This window comes from Dermacentor albipictus, chromosome 6, assembly GCF_038994185.2.
Source record: "Dermacentor albipictus isolate Rhodes 1998 colony chromosome 6, USDA_Dalb.pri_finalv2, whole genome shotgun sequence".
Taxonomy (NCBI): Eukaryota; Metazoa; Arthropoda; class Arachnida; order Ixodida; family Ixodidae; genus Dermacentor; species Dermacentor albipictus.
Window position 1 is genome coordinate 56802454 of NC_091826.1, and position 12964 is coordinate 56815417.

General features: G+C 48.7%; 1 protein-coding gene across 1 annotated transcript in view; it reads left to right on the plus strand.

Annotated features, from left to right (window-relative positions):
• Nucleotides 1-1032: 1032 nt before the first annotated feature.
• The window catches only part of FoxP (forkhead box P), a 501832-nt gene continuing 489900 nt past the window's right edge, over nt 1033-12964 (plus strand). Inside the window, exon 1 of the mRNA XM_065439573.1 lies at nt 1033-2787. The gene's annotated coding sequence lies outside the window, so the exon portion shown is untranslated. The remainder of the gene's footprint in view (nt 2788-12964) is intronic.

Below are 12964 nucleotides of genomic sequence, written 5' to 3' on the forward strand. Positions count from 1 at the left end.
GCTTTTCTTTTTCTATTGGAAACAGTGAAGCAATTAGCATTTCATAAAAATATCCAGGCATATAAGCAACCGGATACGACGTGTTCTAACGTGATGAAATAATGAATCTTCTTTCGTTATGAATCTTCTTGCATTTTCATATCACTCTTCGACTGGCTGGACCTGGGCCCACTCAACGAGCTTGCGGAACGTTCGTCTGTCGGTGAACGACGCTACAACGTGTGTCCGCGATAGAACGCGAATAAAAGCAAAAGCCAGTGGACAGTGAAAAAAAAAAAGAAGAGGGTGAGAAGAGCGCTTTTTTATTTACCTAGGAAAGACAGAGTACGGGAGAAAATAAAACAAAACGAAAAAAGAAACGAAAGCAAACGTAGCGCGCTGCGCATAGCATCAAACAAACAGCATCCGAAGCGAGACACGTAGAAGTGGAAGAGTCCGGTGACGGCGCTACTGTCGTGGTATAGTGGTAGGAGTAGTAGTAGTACTAGTAATAGTTAGAACTACTACTAGTTGTGATGCAAGCCGAAATGTAAGGTACAACGGGAAGGATAACTTAAGAGGATAAAAAAGACGGGGGGGGGGGGGGGAGGGCGTGCCTCGCAACACAGACACCGGCTATCCTCCTCTCCTACCCTCTTCACCTCTGTACACACGCGCACGCACACACGGGCGCCTAGAGAGTGAGGGACAGAGTCACCGCCGTGGTGCAGGAGTTTCGTTTTTCCTTCTTGCCGAGCAACCCCCGGTCCGAAACGTTTTCCTCCTCTCCACACGTTTGCCGCCGTAGGTGGGGGAGTCAGTGCGCATAGAAGAAAAAGAAATGCCAATGCGAAAAAAAGAAAAAAGCATGGAAAACCAAGAGTACGCGAGACGAGGGCGAGGAGGTGGGCGGGTGGTTCCTCCTCGCCCCCCCCGCGAGAGACGCGCGCGCTCGGGAGCGCGCGCGCAAACGCGGGCGCACGGGGACCCTCCTCTCCCGCGCCGATGCCGCGCCGACCGAGCGTCCGTCGCAGACGAGCCACAGCCGGGCACATGGCTACGTCGCCGGCTTTGGTGGGCGCGCGGCCGCGATGATCCCTGGCGCGCTCGGCGCAGCTCGGCCTCCTCCGGATACCACCGCTACGAGTCGTCGCCGCCTCCTCCTTCTCCTCCTCGCCGCCAGCGGCCGTTGGCGGCGCCGCCGCTACGACTACGACTGCTGCTGCCTCGGCGCCTCGACGCGCCCCCTCGTCGCGGACCGTTATCCGACGCGCGGGTCGACCAAGTGCCCCGCGGCCACCGGACTGGAAGACGCTGCCGTCGCCGCAGGTCGTCGACGAACCGCCTGAGACGATTTAGAGAGCCTGTTACCTACTCCCGTTATTCTTTTTTTTGCTCCCTACTTACTCCCCACCCGGTGTGTTGTTTCCTCTTCCCCGCTGCGCATCTGCCGGTGTTCTCTTCCCTTGCGTGGCATTCGGCGCCTCGCCGAAGCAGCAAGCCCTCCCGCCTGCCTTGTTGTCCCAAACGGGAAAGAAGAACGCACTCGGGCATCGAGCCAAGCAGGTGTCCCTCGCTCCCGAAGTGTTCTTTCCGGAAGAAAACCCCTCCTAAACGGCCCTGCGCACCTAATTAATTCGTCGTTTCCTTCTGTTGCGCCGGCTCCGACTGCAGACGTCGTTCCTCTCGAAGGAACCAGCGCGGAAGTGCCGATTCGCCGAGAACCCAAGGCTTAGTGACCGTTTCCCCTGTCCCAACGGGCACCGATCCAGTGGTCCGGTGACGCGTTTTGATTTCTGCTCGCTTCGGCAAAAATTTGCTCGTTTGTCACCTCACCCGCTTTTTCTTTGTTTCCGAGTGTGTGTTTTGTTGCGACACCCGCGACCCCTATCCGGTGCTCTTCTGACTGTGTTCTATACACAAGTTCGGGCTAACCGCGACCGCCTTCTTCGTGAGACCCAGAAACGACTACCTTCTGTGCTGCTCTTCAAGTTCCCAGCGTGTGCTTTGTTTGTTGTGTTTTGTTGCGCCTTTTAAGAACACACACATCCCCTCGGATATTTTATCGTGTTCCGGTGCCGTCCCAGAGGATTTGGAGCTCTCCCACTGCAATAACGAAATAGAGCGAGCCGCTATCATTTGTTCAAAGATTTGCACGCCATCGCCGGCCATCGTGCAGACGGTCATCTTTCCTGCATTTTCTTCTGCTTTGTTCGCACGTGAGCAAAACACACGTTCAAAGGAGGGCTCTTGTTTGTTCATCTGGATTTCTCGCGTTGCTGTCCGGCCCCCGGCACTTCAGTTCCAGTGCGTAACTTTCTTTCTATCCTGGCGTTCAAATCACGATACGATTGACAAACATCGTCTGCAAGATCCCGACATTCGTTTACGAGCACGTGACCGCAAACTAGCCTCGCTCTCTCCTCTTTAATCTTAACGCGAAAGACGTACTTCTGGAACGGTTGCAGGCCGAAAGAACGTAACGGCGTATAACCGCACGACTCGTTCACCGCGAACGGCGGCTTCCGAGGGAAAGAACCGTGAATCGACGACATCCTGCGCACCGTTGCCGCGTTCTTCGAACTGTGCGACACCGGTGACATTGTGATATCGGGCGGCACCGATGAAGAGGAAGAAAGCACGTTAGAGGAACCACGACGCTTGCGAGAGGGCGGGACTGACGGACGAGTGCAGTGCGGCTGACCCCCTCTCGGACGAGACATCGACGACGAGGACCACGTGCTTCTCCACCTACCCTACCCATCGGTGACGACCAATTCCCGCGGCGCCGAAGGATGCAGTGAGGCGGTGAGTCTCGGCCCCGTCTTGGTATCAACCTGCACCCTGCGACACCGCATAGCTCTCGCCCTGGTAACTAGTTAGTTAGTAGCTAGTTCCGTGGTATCAACCTGCACACTGCGACACCGCATAGCTCTCGCCCTGGTAACTAGTTAGTTAGTAGCTAGTTCCGCGGAATCGAAAACGGCGGTGGTCCGAGGGACTCGCACAGGCAGAGTCTGCGCCATCCATAATCGGCTGTCCCGACTTTATGCTAGGCACATTTCGAGTTGTCGAAAGAGTGCTGCCTGATCAACTCGAGCGAACAAGTATCATGGCGTTCCAAAAACAACGTAAAACAAACCCGCAGTAACCAATGAGTGTGGCATTACGGGCTTGCTGGGTGTTTCATTCATGACGCGAGAGAGGTGCAGCACAGACAAAGCACAAGCACGCGAAAAGGTGCACACAGAATACGTGGGCGCTGCGTTTGGGTATTCTACATGTGCCTCATCGTGTCCTTGTGCCTTGTCTGCGCTATACGACTCACTTGTCCCAAAGTAAGCAGGGTATTTCATCCGGAGGACGTATCCCAAACATATTGTCCCATGTAGTGAACAGTTCGACGGAAATTTGTCTGGGCAGGTAACGCAGTGGAGAAGTAGGTGCAGTCACTGACCGAGTCCGAGATGGAAAAAGGTTGAGACATTTTGGAGCTCCTACTATTTATGCCGTCATGCTAAAGTTATCGTGTTTCGGTAAATCAACGCATTTCGTTAGTAAAATATAATTTCATGCGCTCTTTACAGACCATAGGTGAAAATAAATAAACAGGGAGTGGGGATGGTCGAAAACCGGGTTTAAGGATTGACTTTAAGGCTCACTTCCCACAATGAGTTCAGTTTAATGACTCTTGGGTCGCAGCGTTCTTTTCCGACTAGTGTTATCCGGACCCGAACTAACTATACAGTCCAGCCCGCATCGAAGTTTGCTCGTTCTAAGTAACTCATGACTGCGTAATTAAGCATACTATTGCAGGTATGTCAACTAAGATATAATACTAGCAGGTGCCTCCTTGAAGACGACTGACCAATCTTCTTAGTTACTGTCGTTGGCTTACCTGGTTTGTACTGTTGGAGGAACGACTTGCCCGTCAGACAGTGGTCCTGGGTTCGACTGTCGGACCAGCATGCATCCATCTTCAATGATGGGGCTTATTTCTGATGAAGGCGTACCCATCTTTATCGCAGCATTTTGCTGGCTTCGAAGAAACACGGATAAGTTTCCTATTCGAGAACGGCTTCACCACTCTTACCAGCGGATGACGTAGATTGAGGGATGGCCCTGCGTGAGTTGGTGCAATTCATGAAACAACATGGTTCGTAGTGTACGAAACAAAACATGGTAAGCATAATGCTTCTCGGTAAAGTTCGTACACGTAGGCTACGCAAGGATGTTTAACAGCCTGCGCGCAAACGAATTTCCGAGAAGCCGGCTATAGGTACAGCTTGATGACTTTCATGTACGAGCGGGTGTGCTGGCCCACTTTTGTGAGATCGACGGAAAAAGCTAAAGAAACCAAACTGAGCGGCAAATTTTTAGCATGTTTAAAGCAAGGGTGGACGTATAATTGCCATTACAAGCACAACGTGCACGATGTCGGTATCCCGTCAGAGCCGAGTTTGTTCATAACGATCAATGTGATTCTTTTTTAGTAATTAAGGAGAATTCTTGTAAGTCTTTAACTATATTGCTCTCGCGATCTGAAGAACTAAGCTTTATGCTTACAGGGCGCACACTTGTGACCTATAAGACACTGTACACGATCATGGGGCGAAATTCCATTCCTAATCGCACGACTTCGTTGCAGCTCGCGCGGTGCGAGATAGCTTCTGGTCCCCGCTCCACATCGCCAACCGCAGAAATCGTCGTAAACGTCTCAATGAACAATACAGCTTCAATTCAGTTTGAAAGTACAAACTCTTCAATTTTCTACTAAATGCCGCGTTGCCTGCAGGTAACGGCATTTGTCTCAGACATTGTGTGCCTCTTCTCATTGCTTTTGACGCGGTTGATTTTCCCGGAAAGCGGTCGGAGCCTGTCCGTCACAAATGCCCCGAGGATCATTTCATGCCCATGAAGATGCCACCACTCTATAAAATCGACTATATCGGGCTATGGCACCGACGTGATCGCTGTTGGCATATTGTAGAATAGCCATCACGGTGAAAATATGTGCGTTATCTAGAATAATAAAGCCATTTTTATCATCATCATCTCGATCCGCTCATCTGCACAGTGGACGCTCTGAATAGGACTACAAGATGTCTCATGATGAGGTCAAGTGAATGCTCCCTATTACATCGGAAATGGAAGTCCGTAGGCAAATGTCAAATAATCTTGCGCTGGCTCTGGCATGGTTCGTGTTCGGACTAAGAAATACAATAGGTAAGTTTCATCCTGAAGGCTGCAGCGCGCTTAAGCGGTATCAAATATATTGCGAACATGTGCAAAGCCCAGTTAGAACATGTATGACGCATAGCTGTAAATATCTTTGTCGCCCGCAAAAGAATCAAAGAGTAGCTTTATTCTTTAACCTAATTCATGGCATAGCACTTGATAAGGCTACAGCTTCGATGAGGTTGCGCAAAGCTTTGTTATCTCAGCATGGCGCACGGCTGCTTCCCGTCATATCTCACGGTACGTGGCAAAAGCCCTGAAGAGTTGAGTGTGCGTTGCAAAGAGCATATAATCCAGCGTATGATGCGAGATTCTTCCTCCTTTTTCTTCTTTTTCCGTTCATTTTTCGTTTTCAGGATCGTCAAACTTTCTTGTGTAACTATAAGTTTCGGATAAAGAAAGCGTTTTTAAAGGTACGGGTATTTGCTGGTTTCGTATGACCAGAAAATAGCTGTTGTCTGGTCATTCCATGAGAATGTTTTCTTTTCTTTTTCTATGCGCTATCTTAAAACCAGGCGTGCGATGAGTGTCGTTTTATGTTAGCTCCTGAGCTTATATGTGCTCAAATGTCCGTTCTAAAAGCACGAATTCGTGTAGCTACATAAGTGCTTGCTGTTCGACATTCTGCGTGGCATTACCGCGCGCACGTTTCTAGCGTAACACATTAGTTTGATTATAGCGCCGTTAGGCCCAACGATGAACGTTGGAAGCTTGATGGTTTGAATTGAAATCAGTAACATCTACCGGGGTGCCGCAATCTTTATCATCATTTGCGGAAACTATCACATATTTTCTCAGAACAGGCGGGGTCCAGGCCCACCCCACCAAATCGCAGGGCACTGAATAAAGTTATTTGAATGAATGAACCGAGTTGTAGTCACTGCCGAATTATAGCACGTTGGTTCCAGTAAACGCATAATTCGAAAACAGCACCTCTTTCGAGAAACTTCTTGCCGCCGTATCGCTGGTGTAAACGAGCTAGTCACAGTTAAGTGCGAGGACGTGTAATATCACATTTTAGTTTGTTGAACATTTGGTAGAATATGTGACAACATTGTGTTATCTCGTATCTAAATCTATGCCCCTATGAGGATATATACACGCGCATAAGTCCGAAAGCAGAGTGGCGATTTTCATGCCACGGTCGCATGTATGTCGCTCGGAATTAACCGAGCCGATTTGTAGGCGACGCTGACGCGAAAATTGAGAGCAGGCCAGATTGGAAAACATGTTCGCGCCACTCTAAAACGGCAGTGGCCGTTGCGAAACAAAGTAGCCTCGTGCGAAGTCTGCAGATAAAACGTACTGTTGCATTTGTTACATCGCGGACGTTGCAGATCGCTGATACGAAGCACCGATCGCTGTGTTTTGCGCACCGGACCGACAAAAGTGTGATACAGCGTTAGATAACATGAAACGAAACGCACTCGTTTAAGATATGAGCAGATATTACTTTTCAAATGCGCGTTCACGCGGCAACCCTAGGCGTCTACGATTCTCGTTGAAGAAGCTACATTCTCAGCGAGAACTGTAATGCTACAACCAAATGATAGAAGTAGAAAATGGTTACTTGCGTCGGCCGCTCTGTGTACGCGTCGCCTTATTCCCGAAGCTTTTACTTTATCTCCCACAAATGTACACACTGCCCAATTTGTTATGAGGAGGCGAGGAACTAAGAGTTATAGATAAATAGAACGGCTGAAAACTTGTATACTGGTAGACTTGAATACTTGTAGGGGAGCCTTTGTCAGGCAGTTGCATCTGTCTTTAGCGCCTACATCCCGGACAATTTATTGTCTAAATAAAGCATTCAAACATTCAGACATGCGCAATGGCGAGACTTAAACGAATATCGAGAAGTGGTGTTGACCTCTTTGCGCATGCGCATAACAGAAATTTGGCTTCGGCTGCCTTTTGTTTTGCTTTGCTGTGCAGTGCGAGTCGCGCTTTGTCTGGAGGGGTCAATTAGCTGATGTGGTCTCCATCTTTCACAAAACAAATAAAAAAAGAAGAGGCTCGGGCCCACGCCGCAGTAGGACCATGCAAGGCCACGCCTCGTGCTCGGTCTATGACAGGTCTATAGCCCAGCAGATCCCGCAAGATAGCTGCACCGCACTGCGCGTGCGAGCCGCCTGCGGACGCTCGCGCAGCCCAACATCTGGGCCACTCGACCATTCAGAAAAGTGTGACTCACACTGTGTGCAGTGATGATGGCCTCCGTGAACGTTGAGTCTTCTAAGAGAGAGAGAGAGAGAGAAGAAAATGCGAGGGGGTTTACCCAGAAGGACAACGGGCTCGCTACCCTGCATGGGGGAGAGAGGATGAGGGATTGAAAGGAAAGAAAGAGGAAACTATTCGCTCAGACATTAGTAGGCGCACGGGCTCTATAAGCGTCTTTTCATATACATGGATCCCAGGAAAAATCATTAGAACACGCCTAGCTTTCTGATTTGAGGATGGATGAGACTAGCACGGCGGCGAGTCGGGCCGGTGGGTAAAGTTCATGTCGAACAGATCTCGAAAGGCACCGGAACACAGAAAAAAAATTTACAGAAGAGCTGTCCTGTCTGCCTTTCTCTAAAATTTCGGCTGTGTTCCAGTGAGACCAAACACACAGTATATTTGCCCTTGTAAAGGGCCGGTCATCCACTTGGCTGAGTGAGTTCCGAAGATGCTGACGTCAGATTCTAAAAAAACACAAATATCCTAAGAACCGTGACCAGGTAGAACTACAATATGCTCGCATTCTCTGTCGCAATCCACCTGCGGCCGCTTTAAGTAGTCGTTGTTACATACAAAAAGCTCTGTAGCTCCAGGCTCAGTTTCTAAACGGCACTTACCCAGAGAATAAAAGATGGCGTGCCTAAGGTTGCGGTAGTGACGTTTTGGTGCAGACACTGGGCCGGGACGCTGCCTTCATTTCGCGCTGCCTCTTGATCGTCATTTCTCGGTATGGGAGAACGCGCACCCGCGAACCCAGAAGACGTCATCCGAAAGGGTTCGTACGCTAGCGACTATCACCACTTCACTTATGATCGCACAATTTTATTCCTGTCGAGAGAGAGGAGGAGATAGGAATTGCATAACGGAAAGTCAGGAAAATTAACCAGGCTGATCCCGGTTGGCTACTCTGAAGGTGGGAGGGCAGAAAGCGCTGACCCGAAAGATGAGAAGAAGATAAGGAAATACGGTACACACATGTACAGTCGCGGACAGAATAAAATGGACCACGGGATCTCCGAAAACGTTCAATTCCCGAGCAGCCTGTAGCAGTAACCAGTGAAACTGCCCACGACAACGTTGTTAGCGTGTTCTAGTCGAGGTCCAAAATGCAAATACCAGATTGCGTTGTGAGGTTGCGGAGATATTCAGCTTTTTCTTAGATTTCATGGTCCGTAATATTCTGTCCGCGACTGTACGTACCAATCGTTAGGTCGATCACACGCGATTGCCCGTTCCGGCGGATTCCAGTAAACGCGGATCTTGTCGTGGCCTTTCGCGTCGCAGACATCTGGGACTCCGCTGTCCCACGATCTTCTCTTTGAGAAGTGGTCGGTCGTCCAAGTACTTCAAACAGCAGGGAAGGGCAACCCTCTGAACTTCCAAAGAAGGGCACTGACACGACAGGTGCTGCATGGATACTTTCAAAGCCGCGTGTACCATAGAATTAGGAACCAAGAAGCGTTCGTATCGAAGCAATTTATACTCGCAGGCGGCGCATGGTTAAACCTGCACTCGCAGTGCACGCATTATACTGCGTGATTGCCTTTGTCCCAGTTGTGTGAAGTAATAGCAAGAAAAATAAACTCCCGGACGTTAAGCTGCGGGTCAATTAAAGCTTTAGTTTGTCCAACATGGCCGCACTTCTTTCCAGACTGCATAGCATTGCAGCGCACGGCCACTTTACTAATGGGACTACTTTGTATGAAGGGATGCTTGAGGTAGTTTGTTTTGTTAGCCATAGTAGAAGAATAGCTTTTCCTTACTCGTAATGCCTGCAGTAGAAGATTAACTTGTACGTGTGGACTAAGGCTGCAGGTTGGGCTTGCTGTTGCGTAACATTCAATGCATTGGCGTAACGCATAGACGCGACGAAGAAACACAGACACACACACCCAGCGTTGCTACATGTGAGTTTGAGCCAATGATTCATATTTTTTCATGAAAGAAAAGAAAAGCGTCGCTGACTTCACGCTAAATCAATATTTATTTACTCCTAAAATAACCACTCACTTAAAAAATTAGCGAAGGATCATCCTATCATCTTTACTTTCTTCAATGCAGCCTGCCGCACCTTGAAATAAAATCGCGTATAGCTTTTAAGCCTTGGCATCGCGCCGTTATTTCTTACTGGAGGGGTTAAACATTATCTACGCATTCGTTCTAGACAAATGCAATCAAATCTGCAATCAAAACTTCGAGCGCAACCTCTGCACTTTGCGCGACTACCCATATTGTTCTCAGATGTAATGATGTAGTTTATTCACAAGCGTCATAACGAGCCTAATGTTAAACACCGCCGCAAGAAAAAGGGGTCCACCCGTGATCCCCGACTAAACGCAGCCTATGTACTCGAACGTAAAATGCCTGAAATTTTCCGTTAATCTCCTCCCTTTATCTAATCTTCCATCGTCCGTTCCCTTCTCCGTAAAGCGCTTTTCTGTTGCACCAGTATAGACTACCGCTTATCTCTTCCACGTGTTACATTACCTGTCCGACTCGACTTCTTTTTCTTAAGTCTAACTAGGAGACTACCTACGTCAAATTGATATCCAATCCACAGGGCCACCTTTTCCCGCCTGGAACTTAAGGCTATTATTTTAATTTGTTTCATTACTGCTTGCTTAAGTTTCCCTTGTTAATTCTGAAGTTTCGAATCCATAAGTCAGGACCGGTATCTTGTACGGATTCCTTTAGCTCGATTTCATTCCTTTGTCAGCCATCGTTCAGGGCCACCCGATCCCGGCAACGACATGGGCGGACTGCCACTTGGACCACTAATGAAGCGAGAGAAGGAATAGCATTGGAATAGAATCTTTACAATATCGCGGTCAAGTGCTGGCAGAACCAAAAAACGTAATTTATTCTTTCGAGGCTCATTCTCACCACAATCGGCCTATGTATGTTCGCAGCAGAACAAAGGCTTATTGAAACATAAATTCTTGGCTCTTACGGGTCAAACTCACGATATGATTGTGAGGTACACCGTAGTGGGGTCTGCAGATTAATTTAGACCGCATGGGGTTGTTTGAGGTGCACATAAACTAAGTAAACGTGCACTTTCGCAGTTCGTCCTTGTCGAAATTCGGCCGCCGTGGCTGGACATAGGGCCCTCGACCTCTTGCTTAGCATCGCAACGTCATAGCCACTAAAGCTCACCGCGGCGGGTAGAACAAAGGTTCCTTCCAGCTATCTCCAATTACCGCTCTCTTTGGTCAACTGATTCTAAATGAATATATCACTGCTTATCGGGGCGTTTTAGCAACACGATTCAGCTTGTTCGCTTTTTGAATACATTCTATTTTCTATCCTGTTCGGGTGTTCTGCTGCAGTTATTTTGCTTGCCTCATCGGCTCGTGCACGTCGGTTCTGCTAAACTCTGGCGGTGCAAGCACCTAAATCATGTTCGTGAACGTAACCACCGATCTGCGCACAAGCCGCATGGTACGCAATGCCGACGTATCTGCGACTGGCAATCGACTTCAAACTATTAAGTCTTATCGAATTTAAACTCCTTAAACCTAGTCCACGGAACTTGACTATTTACGCGCTCATCGTGCAGCTTGAAATCAGAACAGTGACTCCAATCTATGTGCTCTGTCTCTCTCTTCCCCGTCTTTCATCCCCCATCCCGCTCCCATGTGTAGGGTAGCAAACCGGTTAACCTTCCTGCCTTTCCTTCTCCACTTTTTCCTTCCTTCCTTCCTTCTAGTTGAATCAAAACACACGACGCGTCGAGCGCGTCGTGTGTTTTGATTCAACTAGTTTTGATGCTGAGTCAAACTATATACTGCTTCCAAGGTGCAAGCATGCTGGCTGCAGAGGTACGCGTTCTTCATCGAAACCTGCGCAGAAGCGTCTTATTTCGTAACGTGTCATCTTTGTCAGCTTGTGTAAGCTTTGCGTGCACCGACTTCCGCGTGTGCGTGCGTAGCATGTGCGCAACCTTTATTTTGCGACGCGTACAAAATGCTCGTTTCCTCTTGTGACTCTTGTCTCTTCAGCTATAGTTGTTGCCTTTCGCGTGTATCTCGAGTCACGTTATCCGGTGCGATGACGTCAGCGTTGCCGCGTGTGGCACGAGCCACTGGAGTGGGAAAAGCCTAGGCGAACCACGCAAGCAATGTGGTCGCCGAGTGAACAAACCCGTCCGTATTGCTATTTTATTTGTTTCAATTCACGGTGATTTACCGCGTAGCACGCAGCCTCGTCGGACGCCTAATAAGCATGCGCCATCAATTAATGCAGCAACACTTCTTTTAGAGAATAGTTAAGGGCCTCTAATAACTATTTGCTGAAGTTAAAGTTCATTCAAAGGAAGTTCTCTGTCAACCAGAACAGTTTGTTCAAGTGATATCTGACGCTGAAGTAATTTGTCGCACACAATATTTTTTTTATGCGAAGCATATTACGAGAGTTCAACCCAGCTCCTCAGGCGCGGCGGTGTCGCCTTCAAACCACGTGACACCGTGACGTCACGACAGAGGAGAAGTGGCTTTGGCTCAACTCTTGCAAGATGGGCTGGGTGGGAATCGAACCAGGGTCTCCGGAGTGTGAGACGAAGACGCTACCACTGAGCCACGAGTACTTTTTTTTTTCTTTATTGGTGAGCCACGAGTACGATGCTTCAAAGCGGTACAAAAGCGCCTCTAGTGAATGCGGTGTTGCCTTAGAAACGAGCTGTTTCCAACGCTCAGGCGTGCGTCGCTTGCTCAGGCGCACATTTCGTTGCCGCGCCGAACGCTGCGTTGCTCGACGCTTACCGCGTCCAATGCGGGGCGCGTAGTCGCTGCGCCGTAGCCCATTGTAATGGCGGGTCGACGGGAACGCTGTCGCGTTCCACTCTTGAAGGCGAAGCAGAGAAACGCATGAGTTGTTTCTTCGTCTAGCCGAACCAAATATAGCCAAGCAACAGCAGTTCACCAGGCTAAACAGTGGTTCAACAACTAAAATAAAGGCTAGTATGCTTCGCATCCTGGGCTTAACCTTACCTAAGCCACATCCATTTTTCTTTTGACATTAAATAGGGATTGTAGTCCAGTCATGCATGGCTGATAAAATTTAATTGCCGACAATCGTGAACGACTCGGAGTTTGCTCTTTAAGCATATATTGACCGGAGAATAGTCATTTCGTGTATGTTCTGGCTGTCAGTCGCGTAAATTGAGTAAGAGCAGTGTGGTTTTTCTGTACCACAAAGTAAGAACACTTCGTGGTTTACGTTGTCCCCAAACAATAATCTGGGAATCGGCTTTAAACTCCTAAATCTAACCTGGCGCGCCTTTCCTTTCTTTAATGGTGCGCGTCCACTGCATCAAGGTCAGGAACGGCATGCGCCTATCAGCGCGACATGGGGTTCTTGACGTGAAAATAGCGAGCGCGGCAAGTTGAAGCATGGAAATGAATGCAAGACGGATGATGAGTGTTGCCTGAAGAGAACATATATACGCCCCAAAGTGTGTAAAATGTTTTTTTAGTGTGCGGTGTAAAAGTAAAGTCCTCGAAAATAAAGAGAGAAATAACGAAAG